This window comes from Protopterus annectens, chromosome 3.part0 (assembly GCF_019279795.1).
Source record: "Protopterus annectens isolate FY-2018-M chromosome 3.part0, PAN1.0, whole genome shotgun sequence".
NCBI classification, from domain to species: Eukaryota; Metazoa; Chordata; order Ceratodontiformes; family Protopteridae; genus Protopterus; species Protopterus annectens.
In genome coordinates, this window is record NC_056731.1 from 1,769,856,833 (window position 1) to 1,769,875,476 (window position 18,644).

The window sequence follows — 18,644 nt, forward strand, 5'->3', positions numbered from 1 at the left end:
AATTAAACAGTACTATCACTCTACTATTGATTGATCTAATTAAGTGGATAAGGTATGCACTTGTTGATTTTAACTCGCTAGTGTAAAACTTGGATGATCAGTGTTCCCATAGAAAAAATTACTGATGCATTTTCAGTTTATGTGCTTCCAGTGGTTCACTGTGTGTGCACTTTTATATGAGGTTATCTGACCATAGATCTAGCATATTTAAGTAATTGTGAGTATTGGAATGCAGGAGGGTCTTCTGAACTGCAAAAAAAATAAAATGTATCCTAGAGGCATTTCAGTGGGTCAAAGCTTGATTTTTTATTATTTTTCTGTTTGAAACTCCAGCTACTTGAAAGGGTAAGGGAAGCAACCAATATCATTAACTGCTTATAGTGAGGCACCAATATCATTAATTGCTTATAATGAGGCACATGTACTGGTCTAGTAGAACACATTATCAAATATATATTAAGTGATACATTGAATCAGGGGTGGGCCACCCCCCTAGTACTAGTACTGAAGAGTAAACCTTGGGCAGATTTTGTTTAACACTCTACTGGGAACAAGCAGACAGAGTACCTTAAGCAATGACATCGTAGCCTTTCTTGTTATGATTTCTTGCAAGCTTTACTATACTTATTGGCTGTAATTAATGGCAAATATGGTATGTTTATTTCTAATATCTCAGAATAACAAATCACTCAATGTAGCTGCCCCTCAGTTTGCCTGCATAGCACTTGAGTGCATTGCAAAAAATAGAAGTTGTGATTTTTGGCATACTGCTCGAAAACCTTGTCTGTCTTTGCAAATTATGACTATTAGTGTCCCGGACATGAACTAATAAACAGTTCAGATATGATACACAACTCTTACCAGTGATATAACATAGCTCTATTACCTTTATATTTATTACTTATTTGTAGTTTCAAAACTATCTTCTTCAAATAACTATACCCTTTCCATGTAGTACAGTCAGTACAGAGGCTAGGGTAGGATGTTAACCACTAGCTTATTTAGAGAACCAATGTTGTGATACAAAAGGGTCCCATTCACTTGTGCTGCTGAAACATTTACCCATTTATGATTCTTCTCTTGCTAGGTATCATCTTCTAAAGGACCATGCAGAGTTATGCCACTGAATGTCTTGTAAATCCTGCAAAGCAGACCAGAGATATAAGTCAGTCTGGGGGATTGCCTTTATTGCATCATCATTTATCAACCATTTCAAACACCACTGCTGAAGCCACATATACAGCAGCTTCTAAAGCCCCCCCCCCCCATGTGTGTAAGGCTGGGCCATCACAAAGACACATTTGACCACTGGATGAGTCCTCCTTTGGCATGGCCTCTTCATTACCTCTTCATCACTGGTAATAGATTTCTACAGGAAGACAAATATATGCCACACTTTGTTAAAAAATACTTAGCGTGATACAACATAAACATGAAGCCTTATCTAGTCATAAATTTGCACTTACAATGTAATGTTGCATAACACTCATGTAATTTGTCGTGTTCTTATGTTTTCATCTCATAGCTGTTCCTAGAAGAAATTAAGAATGAAAAAGATATCATTATATTCCATTAGTATGACATCCAAAAATGATTAATATTACCATTAAACTGATTCAGATATTTTACTAGACATAACATTTTTTCTCAACATAATGGTAATGCTATTTTTGGAAATACATTGTATGCCACTTAGTTTAATATATATTTTTTTCAAATACATTTAAATGAATTCCATAGTATTTATACATAACATCATAAATAACTATATACACTATTTACATTAGCCTGACACAATAACATATCTTAATGTATACAGTTACTTTATAAGTATGTCCATTCCATTATCAGAGTGTCTGATCAATTATTGTATAATGTCAATTAACGATAAGACTTTTCCCCAAGGGTTGTTGATAAATGGCTTTGGATAAATTCTTAGTTCTTTAATTTTAATTTTCAATAATGCTGGGGCCTTCAGTAGGCTGTAGAAGTCTTCCAAAGTTGGTATTGTGTTTGTATTCCATCTTCTTGTTATACACTTCCTTGAAATTGCAAATATAGTCCATACTAGATACATGTTTGACCTATTCAAATGAGGAGCCTCCTTCACATTTAATAATACAAGAGCTTTAGTTAAATAAAATGATTAATTTAATAAAGCTTGCAGAAAGTTATTAATACCATTCCAAGATGGCTTAATTTTAACACAATCAAAGAAAATGTGGTTCCAATCTGCATTGTGTACTTGCTCACATCTCCAACATATTCCTTTTATGGAAGAACTAATTTTACTGATTCTATCTGGGGTTAAAAATGCTCTGTGCAAGCATTTCCAATTGAAAACTTTCCAGTATTGTATAAAGGATGTATATTTTATCGATAATAAGATATTTGTTTTAATATATTGTTAACTGTATTGAGTGTCCTTTTGTTATATATTGCCAATATGAGGTTTTGGGTGTTGTTTTATACTTTATCAATATTTTGTAAAATTTTGAAATACAGTTTTCCATGTCAGTCTCATTATATATGATTTCATATATGTATTTCGTAAATTTAGGTATTTATTTCAATGAAGAACTATTAGGTATTCTATTTAAATTTTGTGAATATGACAGAATACTCTGTAGAGTTAGCCATTCCTGTTGTGGAATTTTGTATGTTGTTTTTATTACTTGGATATCTAAAACTTTTAGTTCTTTGATACATTGGGTCCAAAACACAAATCCTTTCTGTTCCCAGGAATTAATAATTTCTCTTTATATTTTATGTGGAAAGTTCTTTGTGACTACAAATGGTGTTAAAAGATCAAACCAAATTTTTAAATCTGTATTTGCATTAATAATTTTTTTAAATGAGTCAATGTAATAATTAATCATATGAGTTTAAGTGGGTTTAGTTATGTTATATTGTATACTAATACATAATAGGTGCCATGGCAAATTATCTATTTGAAATTTTTTTTGTAAATCAAATTTATTTATTGATATTACAGTTAGTAATCTTTTTCCAGTTTGCAGAGTAATTTGGACTTATCCAATATGAGATTGTTTGATGCTTTTATATATGTTTCTATATCAGGAAAGTTTAATCCTCCCTGTTTCCATGGTCTGATATGATGTATTAAAGCTATTCTGTTTCTTTTGGGAAACCGTAAAAATTTTATTAAGCATGAATTTATTTCTTTAAGCATATTCATTTCTGGTAACAGTTGTATTGCCAAGGCTATATATAGGATCTTGAGGAGTAAAACCATTTTTATTAACTGTAGTCTATCTTCAAATGTTAATATTATTTTGTTCCATTTTTCCACATAAATTTTAATTGTATTGATAACATTATTGTAGCTTTTGAGACTAATTCATTATTATCCTTGCATAACTCAATTCCTATATATTTGAAACTAGATTCTTATTTCCCTATGATGTGATTCCCCCTTAGTCTGCAGTTCTTTTTTTTATTTAAAAATAAAAATTTTGATTTTGATTTATTGAAATAGAGTCCTGAAGTCATGTGAAATTTGTACATTAATATATCTAATTCTTCTAATGTCTCTTTTTTATTAGATAATGTTAGTGCCTGTGTACTGCATATCAGAGGCTCGCAACTGAAGCAAAGCTTCACTTCACTGCAACTTCAAGCCTAAATTCCCTCCCTTTCAGTGAGGCAGCAGCCATGAAAAGAACAGAGAGCAAATCAAAAAAAAAACCTCCCAACAATCCGCCACAACAAGAGATAACACATTCCAGCCTTCCCACTTCTCACTCAGCAGATGTATACACAAACTATCCTCTACAAAAATATCCCAAATCACAGTTTTATCCACCCCTTCCCCTGGATCCAGGCTAAAACACCAAATTTCTCTTCCTAACACACAAGCATCAGTAAACCTTGATCACAACCCGCAAGCCACAGCTTCCTGGAAATTAAAACGGCAACAAACAACAGCTGACAGACACAGCTGCATCCATAAACACCATGTCAGTCTTAATCAAACAGCAGTCAAATCTGTAATACCTGCCATAATTGATATTAACTATGTTTAGACATCCATGCACACCATATCAGAATTGATCAAACAGCATTCAAAGCTATGATACCTGCCATAATTGATATTAACTATGTTTAGACAGAATAATAATGACATTTGTACTAGCTGCCAGACATGGCTGCATCCACGCACACCATATTAGGATTGATCAAACAGCAAACAACGAAAAGGAGACAAGTATAAAAAACAGTACTTCACCAGGAAAGATATACTTGAAGAGGAAATAAGGCAACCTCTGTTCTTCTTTTTAAAAATACTTTAATAATCCACCACAGGGGAATAGAACACCATCCAGGAGCTCAAAACCACAGCAAAGACAGCAACAAAAAGAGCATAAACGCCAATAGAGTCCACTGCGTTTTCATTTCAGAAACTTCTTCCGATGAAACAGAATACAAACTGAAGTTTCATGATGCTCTTAAATACTCTCTACATTGAAATTCATCACATAATTCAATAATTAATTGGCCAATTAAACAATTAAAAATGCCAATACCATATATGGGTTTCCTGTATAAGGCTTAGTTCACTCCTTCTTTTTGATAAAAACTTCCGTAGTTAGAAACTTAGAATATTTAAAAACCTTACTAATATACAAATATTCATGACAAAGTTTAAAAAAAAATTAATATTAAAAACACAACACCGAACACTCACTATACCAATTAAAAACAGTAATTATAAATATCTTTGAACAAAAACCATAACTAATTCTTATACAAATAGTGCCATCTAAGGGGCATACTATGTATTACTACCTAGAAAATAATTCATTATGCAGGTCTAAATCAGTAATACTTTTTCACTTGCAAATTTTTCCTATAAGTGAAGTTATAAAGAGGATTATAGGGAATAATTTGACAGATGGACAAGTTATACTAACTAACAATCAGACTGTTGGTCCCTAATAAGGGTACCCACAGTGTTCATTGTTAGAGTTTGGTAACTCTCATCTTTAAGACTGGGGCTATAGAGATAGTCTCATTTAACCCAGGGAATTTGTTACCTTCTAGGTCCAGTTGCCATAACAGTTCTTTATATTCGATCGAAGTTTGCCATGGGCCACCCCTCGGGTCCAGTTCTATCACATCTAACACGAAAAAAGTGTAAGCAGCTCCGTCACAATTTAATGTGTGCCTATACAAGGCATTATTACCATTTTGGTTTTTGATATCATAACAATGTTCGTAGATCCTATTCCTTAGCTTTCTTTCGGATTTACCAACATAAAATGCCTCACATTTTGTACATATAGCTAAATAGACTATACCCTTCGTTTGACAGTTAGCAAACTGTTTACTGGGAATCAGGATATCCCTACTCTTAAGGTAAACTGTATCTTTAGATGCCACAAAAGAACACTGGTTGCATCTACCACATTTGAAGGTGCCAACCCTACCTTCCCTGATAACCCCACTTGATTTTTTCCTTTCTAATACATTTTTTATATTTTTCCCTTTTCTAAAGGTACATTTAAATGGTTTGTTAAAGACACCCTTTAGGTCCGAGAGTTCGCCAAAATTTTTCCATTCATTCTCAACAATCTTACTGATTTTATATGCTTCTCCACTAAAATCCATCACAAAATTACCACTTTCATTGCTAATTTCATTGTTACTTTCTGGCTGCCAATTCATTTCACCTAATATAGGCTTGTATTTGTTGGTTCTTCCTATCTTAACTTCATTCTCAATTTCTTTTATTAAGTGGGGGGGGTAACCTCTAGCTAAAAACATCTTCATCAAGGTCTTACATTCTATCTCGAAGTCTTCTTCTCTAGAAGACATACGACTCCCCCTCACATACTGGCCCTTTACAATACCTTTCTTTTGATGGTATGGATGTGCGCTATCAAAAGCCAAGAACGAGTTTGAATAAGATTGCTTTCTAAACACTTTAGAATAAAAATTCTCTTTTCCCTTACCTATAAAAATGTCAAGATATCTTAAACAACTTGAGTCCTTCACATAAGTGAATTTCAAAAAAGAGGTGGACTGGCTTAAATATTCATAGAATGCTGTAAATTCTGTATCGGTTCCTACCCATAGGAAACACATATCGTCTAGGTATCTTTTATATAGTTTCCAGCACTTCTTGTAAGGTGAATTAATGACAAATTTACTCTCCCAGGCTGACATGATTATATTAGAGTAAATGGGGGCACACCTTGCCCCCATCGCTATCCCTTGCTTCTGCTTAAAAAATTCACCATCAAAAAACAAAAAGTTGTTGCTTATAACTAACTCCATCAAAGTTAAGATCAACCTAAACTCATTATTGGTGAATTTACCATAGTTCACCAGACCCTCCTCAAACCATTCTAGCCCTTCCACAAAGGGGATGGAGGAAAAAAGATCCACTATGTCCATTGTTATGAAAATAATATTTTCATCAAAAATACCCTTATTCAGATTTTTCAATAGGTCCCAAGAGTCCTTTACTATCCCCGAGCTTTCCTTGACCACCATTTTTAGCTTTTCATCTAACCATTTTGCAAGGGGTGCCGTCACAGACCCTTCAGAAGCTACAATCGGTCTCAATGGTGGGTTGTTAACATCCTTATGTACTTTGGGGACCCCAAAAATTATGGGTACTCGAGGTTTAGTTACATTCAGGTACTTAAACAAGTCCATATCAATACTTCCTTCAAGGAGCAAGTCATTTAAGGATGACCAAATCTTTTTATTACCTATGTTAATCTCATTCAAGGAAGCACATTCGTACCTGTCCACATTTTGTAGAATTTCCAGCATTTTAGTTTTATAAAGAGTCTGGTCCATTATCACTGTCCCTCCCCCCTTGTCAGGTTTGATCACTCTTAAGGTTGGGTCATTGGATATCTTGTGCAATAATGTTGTCTCTTCTTTTGTCAAATTGGGTGTCACCCAATTCTTAGATACCCCACTTCTAATCTTCCTTTCCATTAAGATCTCAAAATTCTTGAGCTGGGGGTTCAAAGGGGGATTATAAGTACTTTTTCTTCTCAAAGTCTCCACATTCATTCCACCCCCATAGTCATCCTGATACAAAAGTTCCAAATTTTTCTTTCTAAGGAATAGTTTCAGATCAATCAGAACCTTGCTGATATCTGCTTTTTTGTTTGGTACAAATTTCAACCCCTTCATAAATAGGTTGAAAAAAGTATCATTTATTTCCAAAGTAGTGTAGTTGTAAATACTATAATCATTTTTGATCCATACATAACCATTCTTACTGATACCATTATTCCTAATAAGTTGTTCAGGGTAATTCAACGGGGTATTCAATAGTGCCTGTATTTGTTGTGTACAGGTCCCTTCCCCCCTTGGTAATAGTTTTTTTGAAAATTATTTTGAAAATTTGACTGATGGTTCCTTTCATAATTATTCCTAATCCTTTCCGACCTTCTAAGTGGTGGAAAGGCCTCATAGTCATTGTCATTCCTTACATCATTTATGACTTCATTTTCCATCCCCTCTGCATCCTTATTATAAGCACCCCACCCTTCCCTTGGAAAAAAAGTGCCTCTCGGTTTGGGGTAATGTATATTTTCTTTATATTCATTCAAATCTCTTTCCAATTTCCTACATTTTCTTTGGAATATGGACTCAATACTCTTCTCAATACTACTAAGGGTCGCAAAATAACTCTTTTTGCTCCCCTCTACTGTAAACAATAGATCATTAGTTATTAGGTTATTAACTTCATCGACCCTTTTATGCAGCCCTACCATCACTCTGTCATTTTCTTTAATAATAGCTTTTAGAATGGCAAAGCCACAGTTATCAAAAATTCCCACCAATTCCCCATGGAAATCGCTTCCTATTTTCACTTTGTTCAGGTATTTACACACCCTTAAGCCCTTAGGCACAATTTTCAAATTCAAACATTCATTAAGGTAAGTGTTCTCAAGTTCAAGGTTTTTTAGCTTAAACAAACAATCATTTAGCACATTAAGATTATTGTCATAAGATGAGTGCACGTCATTAGGCCTCTTTTCCGGCACATTATTAATATTAAAACTAAATTTAGAATTAAACACTTTAGAAAAGTCAGTTATTTGAGTGTCCTTGTTATTTACCAATCGTTCATTAGGAACATTTCTTAATGAACGAACGCCAACAACAGAGTCTCTAAAGTCATAACCAGTGGTCCTCACATCCTTCGGTCTCGCTCCAGTATTGCTCTCACCACTCACGCCAGTTCTTACATACTCAATATTATCACTTTCGGATAAAAATATACTGGGAATGTCCAGTTCACTCACTTTCCGTTTTTTCGCGTTACCATCGGTGGTAAGAGAACCTGGCTCATCCATTCTTGTAACCGTCACACTGGCTTTCGGCAAATGCGCTTCCTGGTTGCAAGGAAAAGAAAAAGCTCCCAATGGTGTACCTACACTCCCCTTCATCATTAACTCAAGAAGTTGAGTTAATTGGTCGGAAAGCCTGTCAATCTTATCCGACCTGCTCATACGAGCAACACCTTCTTCCTGAGTAGCGGTGCCCTCCTCGTTCTCCATAATCAATACGACCAAACAACGAAAAGGAGACAAGTATAAAAAACAGTACTTCACCAGGAAAAATATACTTGAAGAGGAAATAAGGCAACCTCTGTTCTTCTTTTTAAAATACTTTAATAATCCACCACAGGGGAATAGAACACCATCCAGGAGCTCAAAACCACAGCAAAGACAGCAACAAAAAGAGCATAAACGCCAATAGAGTCCACTGCGTTTTCGTTTCAGAAACTTCTTCCAATGAAACAGAATACAAACTGAAGTTTCATGATGCTCTTAAATACTCTCTACATTGAAATTCATCACATAATTCAATAATTAATTGGCCAATTAAACAATTAAAAATGCCAATACCATATATGGGTTTCCTGTATAAGGCTTAGTTCACTCCTTCTTTTGATAAAAACTTCCGTAGTTAGAAACTTAGAATATTTAAAAACCTTACTAATATACAAATATTCATGACAAAGTTTAAAAAAAAATTAATATTAAAAACACAACACCGAACACTCACTATACCAATTAAAAACAGTAATTATAAATATCTTTGAACAAAACCATAACTAATTCTTATACAAATAGTGCCATCTAAGGGGCATACTATGTATTACTACCTAGAAAATAATTCATTATGCAGGTCTAAATCAGTAATACTTTTCACTTGCAAATTTTTCCTATAAGTGAAGTTATAAAGAGGATTATAGGGAATAATTTGACAGATGGACAAGTTATACTAACTAACAATCAGACTGTTGGTCCCTAATAAGGGTACCCACAGTGTTCATTGTTAGAGTTTGGTAACTCTCATCTTTAAGACTGGGGCTATAGAGATAGTCTCATTTAACCCAGGGAATTTGTTACCTTCTAGGTCCAGTTGCCATAACAGTTCTTTATATTCGATCGAAGTTTGCCATGGGCCACCCCTCGGGTCCAGTTCTATCACATCTAACACGAAAAAAGTGTAAGCAGCTCCGTCACAATTTAATGTGTGCCTATACAAGGCATTATTACCATTTTGGTTTTTGATATCATAACAATGTTCGTAGATCCTATTCCTTAGCTTTCTTTCGGATTTACCAACATAAAATGCCTCACATTTTGTACATATAGCTAAATAGACTATACCCTTCGTTTGACAGTTAGCAAACTGTTTACTGGGAATCAGGATATCCCTACTCTTAAGGTAAACTGTATCTTTAGATGCCACAAAAGAACACTGGTTGCATCTACCACATTTGAAGGTGCCAACCCTACCTTCCCTGATAACCCCACTTGATTTTTTCCTTTCTAATACATTTTTTATATTTTTCCCTTTTCTAAAGGTACATTTAAATGGTTTGTTAAAGACACCCTTTAGGTCCGAGAGTTCACCAAAATTTTTCCATTCATTCTCAACAATCTTACTGATTTTATATGCTTCTCCACTAAAATCCATCACAAAATTACCACTTTCATTGCTAATTTCATTGTTACTTTCTGGCTGCCAATTCATTTCACCTAATATAGGCTTGTATTTGTTGGTTCTTCCTATCTTAACTTCATTCTCAATTTCTTTTATTAAGTGGGGGGGTAACCTCTAGCTAAAAACATCTTCATCAAGGTCTTACATTCTATCTCGAAGTCTTCTTCTCTAGAAGACATACGACTCCCCCTCACATACTGGCCCTTTACAATACCTTTCTTTTGATGGTATGGATGTGCGCTATCAAAAGCCAAGAACGAGTTTGAATAAGATTGCTTTCTAAACACTTTAGAATAAAAATTCTCTTTTCCCTTACCTATAAAAATGTCAAGATATCTTAAACAACTTGAGTCCTTCACATAAGTGAATTTCAAAAGAGGTGGACTGGCTTAAATATTCATAGAATGCTGTAAATTCTGTATCGGTTCCTACCCATAGGAAACACATATCGTCTAGGTATCTTTTATATAGTTTCCAGCACTTCTTGTAAGGTGAATTAATGACAAATTTACTCTCCCAGGCTGACATGATTATATTAGAGTAAATGGGGGCACACCTTGCCCCATCGCTATCCCTTGCTTCTGCTTAAAAATTCACCATCAAAAACAAAAGTTGTTGCTTATAACTAACTCCATCAAAGTTAAGATCAACCTAAACTCATTATTGGTGAATTTACCATAGTTCACCAGACCCTCCTCAAACCATTCTAGCCCTTCCACAAAGGGGATGGAGGAAAAAAGATCCACTATGTCCATTGTTATGAAAATAATATTTTCATCAAAAATACCCTTATTCAGATTTTTCAATAGGTCCCAAGAGTCCTTTACTATCCCCGAGCTTTCCTTGACCACCATTTTTAGCTTTTCATCTAACCATTGTGCAAGGGGTGCCGTCACAGACCCTTCAGAAGCTACAATCGGTCTCAATGGTGGGTTGTTAACATCCTTATGTACTTTGGGGACCCCAAAAATTATGGGTACTCGAGGTTTAGTTACATTCAGGTACTTAAACAAGTCCATATCAATACTTCCTTCAAGGAGCAAGTCATTTAAGGATGACCAAATCTTTTTGATCAAATAGCACTCGTAGCTGTGATACCTGCCATAATTGATATTAACTATATTTAGACAGAATAATGATGACATTTGTACTAAGAGCTTGCTACTATTATTTAACCAGGATATACATGCCATTTCTAAATCATACTTTAACAAAAGAAGACATTAGTCTCCATGACAGCATTTTTTTTCAAAACACTCTACTGTTACTGCTATTATATATTATGTTAATTTGTTACATTTGAGTCTGAACTCTGATGAATGGTACCTTGTTGAATTAGTTAATTAATTACTTAAATTATTATAAGTAAAAATAATGAAAAATTAACAAGATTAGTATTCGTTGAGTTCAAGTAGGGGCATAGAAACATCTATGTTTGTATTATATGCTGCTTTGTTTGGCTTACATATAATGTAAATAGTAATCCATCTTGACCTACCTTTGTTTGTAAAGAATTATTAAACTCTTTAAACATTCTGAATAAATCACTACTGTTTCTCAGTTGTTTAAGAAACCCTCCTTTTTTTAAATAAAAACAGATGACAAGTGATGTCAGTTGATACTTTGAGAGATGTAATTGTAAGAGTTATTTTTCTGGGACAGCTATTTTGGAATCAGTTTTTTGTTTCTTCTTTCTAGCATCAATCCAAGGATTTGTTTGTTTTATTCTTTTAAGAGTAGGGGCCATCCATTCCATTTCTTCTGGGATAGACTATGCTGTTGCTTTTGATGAATATGGTAGCTTTTTCTAAGTCATTAAAGGTTCTCATCTCATTGGCAAAAAGTATATTTATCTTGGATGAAAAGGCCAGTGGTGCTTTAATGTTGTTTTGTTTCAACAGTTTTATTATTGGCCAGACTTTTTTCCTTTGTTCTAGTATTCTGGAAGAATAATCATTGTCAAACCTTACCAGACTTTGATTATATTTTAAGGGTGATTTTCTCCAAGAAGATTTTAATATTAGTTCCTTGTCCAGAAATGAAAGAAATGTTATAACTATGGATCTAGGTGGAGTATTTGTTTCGTTAGCAACAGGTTTCCTCAGTGCTCTATGCGCCCTTTCAATTCCAAATGAAAGTCCCTCTTTCAAGTCTAAAAATTCAGGAATCCAGGTTGCTAAGAATGAAATAATGTCTTCCCCTTCAGTGTTTTCAGGCAGACCATAGATCCTTGTGTTGTTTCTCCTTTCCCTGTTTTCTGTCATCTATTTTGTTAAGCAGCCATGTATTCTGTTTAAGCAGAAATTTTGTTTGGAATTCTTCCTCTTTGAGTCTCCCTTTCAATGTCATTTAGAGAAGTCTCTATATTTGTTATTTTGTATGGTGTTGCTGTAATAGTTCCTTGGGAGTGTCAGTCTGTTTTTGACAATTTAACTTGAGGGTTTTCTAAGTTATTTTTAAAGCCATCCATCTTCAAAGATAGTTCCTGTAAGGTAGATGTTATCAATTGCAGTTCTTTTTTCAAAGCAGCATCTGGATGAGAATTCCTCGAGTTGTTCATATTTAGGTACTCAATATATCTCCAGGTTACTTGACAGGAAAATTTTTGTATATCTCCACCAAAATTGATATTTATGTAGTTTAGTAGTTTATCTATAGATTTCTGATGTTTTAAACTTGAAAATAATAACATTTTCCTATATTATTATACTAGTTTATGGAGCTCTCAAAATTCACTGCTCTCAGTTGGCCATCTAGGCTCCTTAGTTTAGTATTTTAATGTTATGATTTTCCCTCTGCATCAATATTGCTGTATACATCTACTAAGAGTGACCATTCAGAACATTATGGATGGAATAATACCAATAAAAATAAAATACTTAGGCCACTGGATCTATGGAAACCAGCTCTATTTAAGATAGGTTCTCATACAATCTAAGTAATAGTCTACTGAAACATTTGCTTATTTTTATTAAAAACGAATGTGGTCTAAGAGCTCCTAAATTTAACCCAAATGGTTGTAAACCTATTAACCTCAATAGTATCATTGCAAGCATATGGAGTGGGTAGTAACTGATCTTATCCTGAAAGACACAATTAGTCTTAACTAATAGATTCAGTGAAATGTGGTTTTGTTAAGGAAAGACTGTCCTTGCTTAATCTGGTGACATTTACTGAAGCTGTAACATTGGTACTGGATGTAGACATGAACTGCACATGCTAAAGGCTTTTTTTAGACATGTGTTAACTGAGTTAGTCCACTAGACCACACATGTCCCTTTTCAGGGGTGTCTGGCTGAGTGACTTGGCCAGAGTCACTCAGTAGACAAATGAAACTGGAAAATATCAAACCATGTACCCAGAATACCAGAAACAGCTTATTAACAGATCAAACCCTTAATCTTCTGCACTTATTGCCAGACATGCTTGCACCTTGCAAAAACATCTGACATTTTTTCCCTTATGTGGATACTAGGTTTCACTTTGAAACTTTGATGCTCCTATTATCATGTCTGAAAATCTCAAGACAAAAATACCAAAACAATGGAATCCCAAATGGCAGATTTCACACATGGTAAGTAAACGCTTGGCCAACTAACACCAAAATTCATGCTAAGGTAAGTAAAACTCACCTAGGTGAGGAGCTGCACCCCCAAGTAAATATACCAATTCCAGAATTTTATTACAGTTGAAAACGGGACATGTTGGCCTCAGCGTGGGTTCCAGTTGGCCAAGCGTTTACCTACCATGTGTGAAATCCGCTGTTTGGGATTCGTTGCTTCCATATTTTTGTCTCTATATTTTCAGACTCAATAATAGAAACATCGAAGTTTGAAGTGAAACCGGATACTGTAACTAAATTCATTCTAGTTGGTGTCAGCAGTTATGTAGTTTAGCTTGTAGTGAGTAAACAAAGGACTAGTAGAAGGTAATTTCCCCGAGTCTAAGGTGGTATCCAGAGGAGTCCTTCTGTGCCAGTACTGAGACCACTCTAATTTAATTTCTTTTATGGACTCATTTCTTCTTCTTCTTTCGGCTTTTCCCGGTTAGGGGTTGCCACGGTGGATCACATGTCTGCTCATGATTGGCAGTGGAGTTTTACGGTGTTGAGTTGCCAGCCCGGTGCCCAACTTTCCACAGAAGGCACACGCACTCACACCTAGGGCCAATTTAGAGTGTCCAATCCACCTACAGCATGTCTTTGGGATGTGGGAGGAAACCGGAGCACCTGGAGGAAACCCACGTGACCACAGGGAGGACATGCAGACTTCCCACAGAAGGTACCCCATCCTAGGATCGAACCAGGGAACCTCTTGCTGTGAGGCAGCAATGCTAACCACTGCACCACCGTGGCCGCCCGTTTTATGGACTCATTTATGAAAGTAAAATATGTTGGATGGCAGACTGATGAATTTACATCTTCTAACAATGCAAAACTTTTTCAAGATGGTTTGAGGAGAACATATCTGGTACAATAAGAGCAGTCTTACTCTCAATGCCACTAAATGTAGTGCTGTCAGTTTTATGATAAAATATCTATACTTACATTACAGAATTAATGAAAAGCCACTAAAAGTTTTATTAATATGTTGTAACAATGCTCAAAAATATATATTCTGTAATGCACTTCATACTCCCAGCTATAATCTGTACATCACTGAAAGTCATTGTGCCCAAGTTTACATCACTGATCAAGCATATTTTAGAATGCAATGCCACATTCTGCAGCCCAAAAACAAGTCTCCTAACACAGCTTGAGAAAGTTCAGAAATTATTTTCAAAAGTGATTTTAATTATACCATAATTACAACTGAAAAAGAAAAAAAGAAGAAAAAACTATATGTAATATTTACAGACATGTTCAAATACATAAATCACACTTTACATTGTATATGTAGATCATTTTCAAATGTGATGCTAACAATTAATTAATTATTAAACATATTTATCTAATAGTGGTTTTAACTTAATCCAAATTCAAATGAAGAGAATGAGAGAGAGAGAAGGTTGGATGATGTGGGGATAGTGAATAAGGAAGTGAAACAGATTAGCAAAGAGGAAGTAGGGACAGCTATGAAGAGGATGAAGAATTGAAAGGCTGTTGGTCCAGATGACATACCAGTGGAAGCATGGAGGTGCTTAGGAGAAATGGCAGTGGAGTTTTTAATCAGATTGTTTAACAAAATTTTGGAAAGTCAGAGGATGCCTGAGGAGTGGAGAAAAAGTGTTTTGGTACCTATTTTTAAAAATAAGGGTGATGTGCAGAGCTGTAGTAACTACAGAGGGATAAAACTGATCAGTCACAGCTTGAAGTTATGGGAAAGAGTGGTAGAAGCTAGGTTAAGAAGGGAGGTGATGATTAGTGATCAGCAGTATGGTTTCATGCCAGGAAGGAGCACTACAGATGCGATGTTTGCTCTGAGAGTGTTGATGAAGAAATATAGGGAAGGTCAGAAGGAGGTGCATTGTGTCTTTGTGGACTTGGAGAAAGCATATGATAGGGTGCCTAGAGAAGAGTTGTGGTATTGGATGAGGAAGTCAGGAGTGGCAGAGAAGTATGTAAGAGTGGTACAGGATACATACGAGGGTAGTGTGAAAGTGGTGATGTCTGCAGTGGGAGTGACAGATGCGTTTAAGGTGGAGGTGGGATTACATCAAGGATCAGCTCTGAGCCCTTTCTTATTTGCAATGGTGATGGACAGGTTGACAGATGAGATCAGACAGGAGGCTCCATGGACTATGATGTTTGCAGATGACATTGTGATCTGTAGTGAGAGTAGGGAACAGGTTGAGGAGACCCTGGAGAGGTGGAGATATGCTTTAGAGAGGAGAGGAATGAAGATCAGCAGGGCTAAAACAGAATGTGTGTGTGTAAATGAGAGGGAGGATAGAGGAATGGTGAGCATGCAGGGAGTAGAGTTGGCAAAAGTGGATGAGCTTAAGTACTTGGGATCAACAGTTCAGAGTAATGGTGAGTGTGGAAGAGAAGTGAAGAAGAGAGTACAGGCATGGTGGAATGGGTGGAGAAGAGTGTCAGGAGTGATTTGTGACAGACGGGTACCAGTAAGAGTGAAAGGGAAGGTCTACAAGAGGGTAGTGAGACCAGCTATGTTGTATGGGTTGGGGACGGTGGCACTGACAAAAAGGCAGTAGTCAGAGCTGGATGTGGCAGAGTTATAAAGATGTTAAGATTTGCGCTGGGTGTGACAAGGATGGACAGGATTAAGAATCAGTATATTAGAGGGTTAGCTCAGGCTGGACGGTTTGGAGACAAAGTCAGAGAGGCAAGATTGCATTGGTTTGGACATGTACTGAGAAGGGATGCTGGGTATATTGGGAAAAGGATTCTAAGGATGGAGCTGCCAGGTAAGAAGAAAAGAGGAAGGCCTAAGATAAGGTTTATGGATGTGGTGAGAGAGGACATGCAGGTGGTTGGTGTGACAGAGCAATATGCAAAGGACAAGAAGAAATGGAAACAGATGATCCACTGTGGCAACCCCTAATGGGGACAGCTGGAAGAGAAGAAGAAGAACTTAATCCAAATTCCAAAATTTTGCTTTTTACTGTTTGATCTTAAAGTTTTAGTATTAATTTCTTTCTAGCATACAATAGTAGTTAGTCTAAGATAGTCTAATGTTAGGCAGCATTTCATTTTCCAGTTTGAGGTAATTCTCTTTTTTGCTATTGCTAAAAAAGTTCAGATCAAGGGGTACTGTAAGACATTTATATGCATAGGAACTGGAGCATTTGTTAATATCAAAGTGTCATAGGTTCACAGGTTCATAGGTGTGAACTAGATTAAGAAACACAAGGGCCGTTTTAAGCCTAGCCATGCATTCTAAATCTCTGCCAAGTTCTGGTACCCTTTAAAAGTGTAAGCAGGTGCTTGGGAGATGAAACATTCACAAGCAGGGGCCTGGGAGATGAAACATTAACAGGTTACCTGTGTTCATTAAAGCTATAGTGCTAAACCAGGGATGAATTTCCTGTTCCCTATCCAACTGTCCAAGTTACACTTGAATTGGGTTAGGGAGTAACTCTGTTTTACATGGATGGGAAGCCTGTTCCAGATAAGGTTAGTCTCTGGGATACATACTTATCTCTCCAGAAAGTCCTATGTATATCACAGGCGAGGTTTAATACTAGCATGGATAATTCTGATTATGCTTCTTTTGCAGATATGTAGGAGGTCCATTAGGATGGGGTCTGACAATGCCTTGTGGGCAGCACAGTGGTGCAGCAGTTAGCAATGGCACCTCACAGCAAGAGGTTCTCTGGTTCGATTCTTGACTGTAGTGCCTTTTGTGTGGACTCTATATGTCCTTCCTGTGTTTGCATGGGTTTCCTCCAGGTGGTCTGTTTTCCTCCCACATTCCAAAGACATGCGTCTGGAGCATTTTTTCCCAGGCCTCCTCTGAAAATGAGCTCTGCCCCATTTGGACTTTCCCAGTAAATAAATGTTAAATAACTAACTAACTAAATAAATCAATTGTATGCCAGGCATAGATTTCCTGTCAACAGCTCCATGGTTCCAACATAAGTTATTTGCCTGTGCCAGCCCTTCCTGGAGAACATTAGTGTCTGTAGGGGATTCTATGAATGCTCCTAATTTGCAATCACCTATGAATTTGGTCAGCTAGATGTCCTTGACATCGGACTTGATTTCAGAGAAGTAAATGCTAAAAAGGAGCAGTCTCAGGACCAATCTCTGAGGTATTCCACTTGTAAATGGCCTTTTTGTAGAGGTGGATTCCCCAATTCTAACTTCCTGGGTCCTGTTAGTGAGCCAACTGGCTAACTACTGGGTGACATGAGGGCTTATACCTAACCTCTTGAGTTTATCAACAATGCCTGAGTAAGGTATTGTGTCAAATGGGTTACCTTTAGTTAATCGACAGCCCACTTCACAGAAACCAACTTCACTGACACGTCATATTACCGACAACTGGTGAGCCGATGTTTCCCACACAGTAAGTAATCGTTTGGCCATCAACCTGAACTTTGTCCCTTAGCCCCGTGGCAGTGCGTTCTCAGAGTTGGAATATTTATTAAGGGGGGTGTGGGGGGCATGGGGGGGGCATAGCCCTCCACATCGGTGGGTTTGTTTTAGTGGTCGTTTTTGAATTTGGGATGGCCAAACAGTTACTTACCGTGTGGGAAACATCAGGTCACCAGTTGTCGGTAATATGACGTATCACTGAAGTTGGTTTTGGTGAAGTGGGCTATTGATTAACTAAAGGTAACCCATGTCAAATACCTTGGCTAGCTCATGGTAGGCTGTGTGAACCATTTGGCCCTCATCCATTGCTTCGGTGACTTTCTCAAAGAAGTCCACCAAGTTAAGTAGGCATGACTTGCCCTTGATGAAACCAAATTGGGTTGGGTCCAGTGTGTGGTTTCCGATGTCATTATTAATCAATTCCATGATAATTCTTTCCATGGCTTTACATATGAGACCAGTGAGATTTATGGGTCTGTAGTTTCCAGGGCCTGTAGGAGTCTCACATTTGTGCAGAGGGATGACTGTTGCTGTTCTCCATTTGTGAGACTTGAAGCCTGTTTGGATGCTACAGTTAAATAACAATTTCGGGGGGGGTGACAGGTCATGCTTTCTGCTATTTAGAAGGCATCCT

At 36.5% G+C, this 18,644-nt stretch overlaps 1 long non-coding RNA gene across 2 annotated transcripts in view; it reads right to left on the minus strand.

Annotated features, from left to right (window-relative positions):
• Positions 1–1,166: 1,166 nt before the first annotated feature.
• Positions 1,167–18,644, minus strand: part of LOC122797046 — a 130,546-nt gene continuing 113,068 nt past the window's right edge. For both annotated transcript variants that reach the window (XR_006364026.1, XR_006364025.1), the window contains exons 2-3: positions 1,467–1,531; positions 1,167–1,369 (exon numbers count right to left, since the gene is read on the minus strand). This is a non-coding gene — a long non-coding RNA (uncharacterized LOC122797046). The remainder of the gene's footprint in view (positions 1,370–1,466; positions 1,532–18,644) is intronic.